The 9,588-nt window shown below is 42.5% G+C and overlaps 1 long non-coding RNA gene across 1 annotated transcript in view; it reads left to right on the forward strand.

Annotated features, from left to right (window-relative positions):
• LOC119567267 overlaps positions 1 to 2,880 on the forward strand; it is a 29,125-nt gene extending 26,245 nt beyond the window's left edge. Inside the window, exon 3 of the long non-coding RNA XR_005227213.1 lies at positions 2,511 to 2,880. This is a non-coding gene — a long non-coding RNA (uncharacterized LOC119567267). The remainder of the gene's footprint in view (positions 1 to 2,510) is intronic.
• The last annotated feature ends 6,708 nt before the right edge of the window (positions 2,881 to 9,588 follow it).

The following is a 9,588-nucleotide window of genomic DNA, read 5'->3' on the forward strand; positions in this document are numbered from 1 at the left end:
CACTCCCAGCTGCAGGAGATTACCACCTCCTGGAAGAGGATCGCCTCATGACAATGGTTCCTGAAGAGAGGCAGTGAAGGGGACTTTACAGAGAGTGGGGAAAGAAACTTGATGGTATAGCTAGAATAGATGAGATCCAGCACTTCAGTTGTGGGACAAGAGTGCTAGACAGCCACCAAAGGATGTGTGAGAACTGCATGAAAATGGCATCAACAGTGGTTAGCAACTCCTGGGCATCCCATCAAAAATGTCTTTTGGCCATGGGTTAGGTTGGGTTGATGTGGAAGGTGCAGGGTATTGTGACTTTTGCACCTTCTCCCTTTTATGAAGGAGGTTCATAAGATTGCTGGTGGTAAAAACGGTTGAGCCATAGGCGTTGGTTTGTAGGAATATTTGTGGTATTTTCTCTTTGGTGCTGGTGTATGTATACCTAGGGAGCAGAGGGTTGCTCTGGAGTCCATTAGTGAATACAAAGTCTCATATATTTTTTTGTTGAAAAGGTTGGTCTTATTGAGGGGCAAGTTCTTCACAATGTTCTAGAACTCCTGGATAAAACCCAGTGTTTCCCATGATTCCCGTCGCATGACAATGGCAGTTGTCATTGACCTTGATGTGGTGTCAGCTGCATCAACCACAGATTGCAGTGAAGTTCTGGCCCACCAGCTTGTCTTCATCAGTAAGGACCTGATACTGAGCTTGGTTCTGCTGAAGTAATTTATCCTTAATCTAGGAATTTTGAATCCTTCACAAAAATCACACTTAGCCAACAATGCTTGACAATTCAGTATTCTAGACTGGAGGCTAGAGGAAGTAAACCTCCTCATCAAAGAGGGTGGCTGCCTGGATCTTTCTGTGGCAGCCTGAACAACTAGGGAGTTTGGTTCAGTAAAGTGGAACTCTGCTTCCTTCGCCAGAGCAAAGTAATGCTTCTTAGCCCTCATGGTGGTAGGAACATATGTTGCCAGTGTATGCCATATAGTTCTTGCCAGTTCATTCACTAGGAGTGTTATCTGGCTGGAGCCTGTGGGTTGCAGGGTGTCTAGGGGCTTGTGTTTTGTGTCCTGGACCTCCTCTACGGAGATTTGGAGCTTCACCTGCACCATGCATAGCAGCTCTTGGAATTGCTTGTGACCATCCAGAGGGGAAAGCTGGAGTGACTGCCTCATCAGGAGATGAGGTTACCCTTGTTGGTACTGTTGAAACTCTTAGGTCCATCTCATAGTCTTCCTCTTCTATATGGTCAAGAGGAAGCTTTAGTTGCTTTCTTGGATGGGAGGTGATATGACTCCCTATTAGATAGCACAGACCCTGCAAATCAGGTGTATGGGTACCATGAATAGTACCAACAGGAGCGATTGCAGCTGGGTTGTGGAGGTCCCCAAGACATGGGGAACCATTGGTTCTGAGGGGGGTTTCCTGATTTGGATGGAGGCTGGTACCAAGAAGCTCTTGATCTCCTGTCTGAACTATCTCCCACAGAGGAGGCAATGACAGTTCCTCTGGTATGTCTGATTCCCCCAATGATGAGAAGGCCAGATCCAGGTGAATTGGTGGAGCTGTTGGTTCCATCAAAGGAAAGGCCAGACTGCTAACTGGGCTGGAGGATAGACCTCTCCCTTAGCCCATATCTTCTGTTGAGGTCAAAATCTCCCTGGTAAGTGACAGTCCTGACAGCAGGAGAAATTGCAGATCCAGGAGAACACAGATGTCCGCCAAAGAGGCGTATCTCTCCACTCTTCTTGGATTGTGTAGGGTTCTGTCTTCCTGTACAGATAAAGCTTGTATATAAAGGCTCTGGGTTGACTGACCCATATGGGTCTGTCAAGACAGTACCACCAGTGGTTAAGGTTCCTGACCTGGACAATACCCCTGGCGGTGTTTTTTGCTGGTGCAGAGCCTGGTACTGACAGATCCTTGCTCACATGTCTTTTTATCATGGACCTTGGATTTAGAAAGTTCTAAGTCTTTGGGAGCTGGGTACAAAGATTTGCCCAACCTGGATGGAGTCGGAGAAATCCATTCTCTTAGGAGTGGACTTAGAGGGGGATTTGCTCTTGTGCTTATGAGAGCATTCCCTGCTCTTCTGATGAAACTCTGACAGAGGGTCCATAATCATAATCTCCCTCGCTCCTGAGTCAGGCCTCATGCTAGAAGGTGTGCTCCTTTATGATGCTGCCTGATAGTCAGACCCAGACTGGGTCTGACTGGGACCTCAGTCTTTTCCCTGGAGGTGCTTTTTAAGCTGGAATTCCTGTGCCTGTTGGGTCTGGCTAGAGGAGGAGTGACAAATACTGCACCTGGTAGATATATGTACTTCTCCAAGATGGTACAGGCAGTGCTGAGGTGTCACTGCTGACTGAGAGAGCGCAGAGGCAGGAGAGGTAGTTTTTAAGACCCAGTACTGTACTGGGAGCCAGAAGGGGATTCCCTGGGGTGGGGAACATAACTACTAACTAGTTTAATAAAACTAACACTAAAGACACAACTAGCAAATTTTGAAATATTTACAGATTTGAAAACCAGGAGGCTGAAGAGAAAAGGAGAAGCTTTGGACACTGGAGGTTCCAACTTAGGTCATGCACCAGTAAGGAGGAACTGAAAAGGTGGTCTGTTCGCTCAACACCTCATACCTTCGGTACAAAGCATGAGGAGAGTACCAGCTCAGGCACAGACTAATGGACCATACTTTCAAGAGTTCTATGGTCTCAGGCACACAGAGCACATGTGTACCCACAGTGGAATACAGACCGGGACCAGCACTCAAAGAAGAATGTAGTGTATTCTGGATAACTTGTTTGAAATAGGAGGATTTCCAATGCATTCAGAAACATGAACTGGCTTTCTTTGTACTACAAGTTTCAAAAATGTGAGCTTAAAAAAAGTTGGTTTGGATGGTTTATGAGCTGGATTGTTTGAGAATAAAATTGATTAGGTCAATATTTCAGGAAGCCATGAATGGGCCCCTAAATTAGCAGATATCTAAAATGATTGTAGGGACATCAAGAGTAACTATCATTTAACAAAACTCCTTGATTAGTTACCATCACTAGGCACAAAGGGTAAAGGAAATTACATATCTGAGGCAGGCTCAGCTGGGCTGACACATTATGGCTTTCACAGCTGGGGAAATGCCTTTTACAGACTGGTCTGACAAAAGTAACTGCAACACCAATAATGTAAATAGGGGACACATTTAGGTTTCTTTAGTCTCGCCGCTCACACAACAATAAATTCCTTTTGACAAACCTGTCTGCTTTCAGGTAGCCAGAAACTGACTTGCAGTTATGAGTACATTACTGGCAGATTGGCACCTGTTCTACTACAGCTTCCCGCTGGGACATATACTTCATCAGGGATTAAGCCAGCTGGGCTTCTGGAATGTTATACACAGGTTTTTGCCACACAAGTAGAGGAACTAATGATTTCAGGACTTCAGGTTTATCTCCTAGAATATATAAATAGGCATATAGACTGCTTATAACTATTTTTTTCCCCTACACATATATGATGGCTTTGCATTTTGATACAGTATGAGGGGAAAAAAGGTTGCACTGACTTATCTCAGAACTAAAGACCTGCACATGTAGATACTGTCACTGAACTCAACTGGTGAGGAGGTGTGTTTGTTTCTTGTATTCACTATGATCCCTGTCTAGATCTAAAATAACTAGGGATGCTTAGGTCTCAGAGTTCTACACAGAAGCAGACTGTGAGTCACGCAGGAGAATAAAAAAAAGTAAACCACCTCCTTCTTTGAGGAAAAAGTACACTATGGAGAAGAAACAGATTCAGCCACTGGTGCTGACTTTCCAAAATGCCAGGGGGTGCTTGACCCCTGGCTCTGCTTCAGGCCTTGCCCCCGCTCCACCCCTTCCCCCAAGGCCCCACTGTGCCCTGCCTCTTCCCAACCAGTTTTGCCCCCTCCGCAGAGCTTGCCTCAGCCTCACTCCTCCCCCAGAGCCTCCTGAATGCTATAAAACAGCTGATTGCACTGGGCAGGAAGCACAGGGAGGGAGAGGGAGGTGGTGATCTGTGGGGCCCACTGGCAAGTGGGAGGCACCGGGGGGAAGCTCATAGGGGTGCTGCCAGTGGGTGCTCAGCAACCATCATTTTTTCCCCATGGGTGCTCCAGCCCTGGGGCACCCACTAAGTCAATGCCTATGAATGCTGCAGATACACTAATGATAGAGAAGATGTGAGGTGAACTCATTTGTAAACAGACAAGTGTCTTATCTTCCTGGGTTGCAAATCAAACAGTCAGTGACCAGAGCAGGGCTGTCATTAGGGCATGGCAAGCAGGGCAATTGCCTGAGGCCTAACTCCACAGGGGGCCACACAAAACTAAATTGTATGCTTCAGCCCCAACTCACCTCAGTGGGCCACCCAGCATGTGGGTCAGTGTCAACCCCTCTACGCCCAGCGCTGGCTCCGCCCCATCGCACATGCCTTCCATGGGGGCCTGCTCCTTAGTTTCTGCCCTGGGCCCTAGCGAGGCTAACGCCAGCCCTAGACCAGATGCATCATTCAAAGGCATTTTGTTGAGAGCAGGCCACATTTACGAGACTGTGTGCGTTTCTAAAGTGTGACCACTTATGCCCTTCTTTGATTTGCATGTAGACTATCAAACTCTCATTGGAGCAGGCCCAGGATCCATTCTCATTTCAATCAGTGCATCCCTAATTTACACACAGTCCCATAAATTTTGTTCATGTTGATGACATATTTGCCTCGTTCCTATCCATTATGTGATTTGTTTTCCCAAGGGTGTATTTAATTCTATATTAGTGGTTCCTGTCTTGAGTATTTATAAGTATCTGGAAACCATCAGCTCTTTATGCAACTTATCTGGAATCCTCTTCCTTTACATAATAATAAAGTAGGGCAGTAATAAAGATGGGTAAACCAAAAGGGAACTGAAAAGATTAGTTAGTCTTTGTCTTGTTCAAATTATGGCACTGATTTTAAAATTGTGGACTATGAAGGGAACAAATGTACACTGTCCGGTGGGCAGGACTCTGTGCTATCTGTAACATTAAGGTATCTGCCTACTGAATTCAGAATTCTGACAGTCAACTCCGCTGATTGACAAATTTAATTCTGAGTACAGTTTTTAAAGGATGATACTGCCTTTACAATTAATAGCCACTGAAGTCCCTACTGTAGTCTACCAGTTTCTCAGAATGTTAATTAGAGATGACAAGCTAGTTTTAAGGGTTATGAAAATCCATGTTGGACCTGAAGTCTAACGAAGTTCATTATCGTAAATATCAGACACACATCATTAACCAAGTAACGACACATTTTTGTTGTAACACTAGACTGCTAACAGAAGAAAGGGAAGAAGATGGTTAGTATATGATCTCAAAAGTCATTTAGTTTAAGTGCAGCTTTCTAGATTATGCTAGGATTAAGTATTTATTGTAATGCTGCCTAGTACAACTGGGATTGAGCCATGAAATTCAGATTTTACAAAACTTGTAAAATTAATGAAGTGTTCAAATTGTGGGATTAGGCCAGGCCCCCCTCTGCTATGTATCAGAATACACTGCATTTTTTTTAAATAAAAAAAATTAAAATATTGGGATTTATATGGCTGAAAGAATTGGCAACAGGGTACAGAAGTTTTCTCACGTAGTTAGTTGTTAGTGGAAATTTGTGGTCACTATCTGTTGGCTATTTGGTGACCTCAGTAAAGTTTCCAAGACGTGTCAACAGCACAAAAAAATCCACAAAACACTAGATCTGGACATCTTAGCCAAGAGACCCAGGATGGCCATGAGAAACCTGTGGATGGGAGACTTCAGTATCTAAGGCTGTCGATCTAGTGCTTTTCATAAGCACTGAACTTACACAAAATATGAAAAGATCATTTTAAAGAGTCAGGGAAAATAGAAATATCCTTTCATGACGAGGAAGTAGATCCCAAAAAGAAACTAAATTAGTTATAGCTTAATTATATAGTTATAATTATAGCTTTCAGGTTTGGTTCTGCACTGACTAAAGCTAATAGCAGAAGTCTGATTTCCATAGGACCATGACTGTTCACTTATTTGGTAACTTTTTTTTCATGTGGGAGAAAGGGTGAAGTGGAGAGGAAACAGAAAATAAATCAGGAATAAAGAAGAAAACCAGAAAAAGATTTACTGAAACAAAATAGGATTTCCAGTTTTACCAAACCACTCCCTCTCCCAGCTTGTCAGTCATCCTATCTGAATAACCTTGTGTTTATCTAACAAAGTTAAAAGCAGACATGGAAACAAACAAGGGCCATTTGGGATTACCAAAATATGGATCCAAATTTTGCAGCTTGGATCAGAATATTGAATTTTCATAAATTTAGATTTAAAAATACGTAACATTTGAAATAACTGAAATATCCAATTTCCCCTAAAGCAGTGGTTCCCAAACTAGGGACGCCGTTTGTGGAGGGAAAGCCCCTGGTGGGACAGTTTGTTTACCTGCCGTGTCAGCAGGTTCGGCTGATCGCAGCTCCCAGTGGCCATGGTTTGCCGCTCCAGGCCAGTGGGAGCTGCAGGAAGCAGCGCAGGCTGAGGGACGTGCTGGCTGCTGCTTCCTGCAGCCTCCATTGGCCTGGAGCAGCGAACCACAGCCACTCGGAGCTACGATCAGCCAAACCTGTGGACGCGGCAGGTAAACCGGCCTGGCCCAGCCCGGCCTGCCAGGGGCTTTCCCTGAACAAGCAGTGCCCTTAGTTTGGGAACCACTGCTCTAAAGGTAACTAGAAATTCTGGATTTTTCTGTTGTTGCGTTAAAAGTTGAGAGGTGCATGGATTCGGCAGTGACTGCTGTTGTTTCATGACTTATATGTGATGGAGAATGATATACTAAAATCAGGTTATAGGACAAAGGCTCTTCACAAAGAAAGCTGCATGCTGGATTTTGGACACTTAACATTTCAATTTTTCCCTGGAATACAGTTATTGTTTGAAGCCAGAAATGCTTTCTCTGTGCCAACCCCACCTCTTGTTGGCTTTGTGCACCATCCAGAATTAAAGTACAAGAAAGTTACACCTCATGAATTAATGGGAACAATACACAAAAAGATTGATAAATTTGGTGTGTGTCACACAGTGTTTACACTTAAGATGCAAAAAATTTTAAGTGAGGGGAAAGAGAAATGCCTGCAGAGTAGCTCTTTAGGGAATAGCAGGCTGAGAATTCAACAGATTTCCATTTTGACTGCTGCTAGAAGCACTGTGTTTAGTACATACACCCAAAGGGTGCGGGGGAAGGAACAGTTCTGCTTGCAAATTTGGCATAGCTGAAATTGAGAAAAGCAGCAAATCAAAAACAAGTGTGCAAACAAAACAAAAGAATCAAAACCAAAACTCTAAATAAGTTTCAAGTAGATTGGTTTTGATAAACTAATCTGTTTAGAAACAATTTTGTTTAAGCTTGTTGGGAAAAATTGTTCAACTGAAACCCTGTGTAATGATTTCTAATTGTATATATCCAAAACAATTCAAGTTAACACATGAATATAGTAAGCTAGTAAACCTCATGTTACAAATGTGAAACTATTTTGGCAACTGTAGGAGCTCTCATAGTTATAACATTTCAAATAGAGTATTTTCCCAGTAGGTGAAACTGACATCTGTTACAATTATGGGAGAAACCCTCCCCCCCGCCACTGTCTTTTGTTTATAACCTACAAAGTAAAAAAAAAGTGTGTGTGTGTGTCTTTCTTTGTGTTTCAGCCTCCTACGAAGAAATTTTGGACCCATTTCTGACCTAATCTAAAGAGCATAAAAATCCATTCAAGTAATTGAAATTGAACCTGCTTCCCCAGATTTTGAGTTTGTCTCATTATCTCTAATCAGTTTTGTTTCCATACATCTCACCACACACTGTTATTAATTTATGCATTCATTTTAGAATTTGAGGATCTACTTATTTATCAGTTCCAAAGATACTAATTTAATTAGTGTGCAAAATTAACATTAAGCTTGAATCCTGAATACACTTGGTCAAGTTTGACCAGCATTAGTAAATAACACTAGTTCATCTACATTTTTCTCCCCTATCTACAAAGTTTTCATCAAAGCTGGAAGTGAAACTTTTTTTGCTCTATATGGATTTCTATGAACATTTTGAGATTGCTGTTGACCAGTGTCAAGATCAAAGTGTGTTTCTTGGAAATGGGTAGCTAGGAGCAACTCATATGGTATTTCCCTACTGGAAGTTAGGATACGGTACTGTATGTGGTTTCTCAGAGAGAAGAAGGGTGCTCTGATCTAGTGGTTCCTTAAAAAAAGTTTGACCCTTTTTGTCAATCAGTCACATCAAGGAATCACTACTTGGGTTGGGAGAACTTTCTAAAAGTCCCATGATACATAGTTGCAAACACTGTTGGGAAGTACAGCATGCGTGGATGTACCAAAATTATCCCAGTGTGAGTGGAGATCCTAAACTGCATTAGGAAGAAATGTGCTTGAAAATGGTTGTGTGATACCACACAGTTCAAAGCTCCAGTATACGCAAGACCTGAGCAGCAACCCAGCATGAACACATCTAAAACACTTGCTGTTTGCCTGAAAAATAACCCAGTGCTCTTGCCAATCACTCTAACTCTCTTCCCCAAACATTCTTTAAAGGAAAACCAACTGTCTTAAATAACTTTCCAAACACAGGTGCACCAGATATCCCTCTGAGGCCAAGCTGCAGCCTTTCTAGTCTGCATCTCATCCCAATTCATCTCCAAATGGTGATTAATCTTATTTTTCAATGCTGAACTAGTAGTGATGGGATTTCATAAATATGCCGGACACCCTACAGTTCAGCTCAGATGCTACCATTACACTATTGGTAGTTATTAGCTACCTCCAACAAAGCCTCTGACATCCTGTCCCCTCCCTGATTAGGGGCTCTCAGGGCTAATAGAGTTTATCATACGTACATCTTATGGTGAGTTAAAACATCAGTGCTGCTTTTTTAAGAGAACAAAATACGTATTCAAAAGCATTCTTTTATGCTAAAATATCGATGTTTTGCATAGTACTGAAGGAAAAAGTAGCTGGGAAATTTAATAACCATTTTACTCAGTGTGTTGAAAGTGAAATTTTATGAGCCTTGTTCAATCTTTTCTATCCCCGCTTTCTTTGCCAGTGGAGCTTTGCAACATAGTCAGGATTGCTTCCCATCCACTTGGAAAAAAGACAATTGTTTCCAGTGATCAATCAATACTTTAATCCACTTTGCTTTTTAGAGACACCAGTGTCCATTGCCACACTGTCAATGTCAGTTTGGACACAAGGGGTCTGCAGTTCGCTGTCTAAATGAGAAATGTTTGATTAGAAATGCCTGTGATAGCAAAGACAGCTGTGTTTAGTCACATGTCTTAATACTCCTTCTCACTGTCAAGTTTCAGTGAAGATAAAGATTGAAACCTGGCATGACTGAGCCCTTCTGTTCACATATTAGGACCACCTTAAATCAACTTTAAAAAAATTAAACCACAATGCTTGTTATGCTAAGGATGTCTTGGCAATGCATAGCCCAATTAACTATAAGCTTTAACATAGTAGGCTCTTCTTGTGCCCTTTACCATTCTGTGATCTATCTTTTGGA

The sequence above is a fragment of the Chelonia mydas genome, chromosome 10, assembly GCF_015237465.2.
Source record: "Chelonia mydas isolate rCheMyd1 chromosome 10, rCheMyd1.pri.v2, whole genome shotgun sequence".
NCBI classification, from domain to species: Eukaryota; Metazoa; Chordata; order Testudines; family Cheloniidae; genus Chelonia; species Chelonia mydas.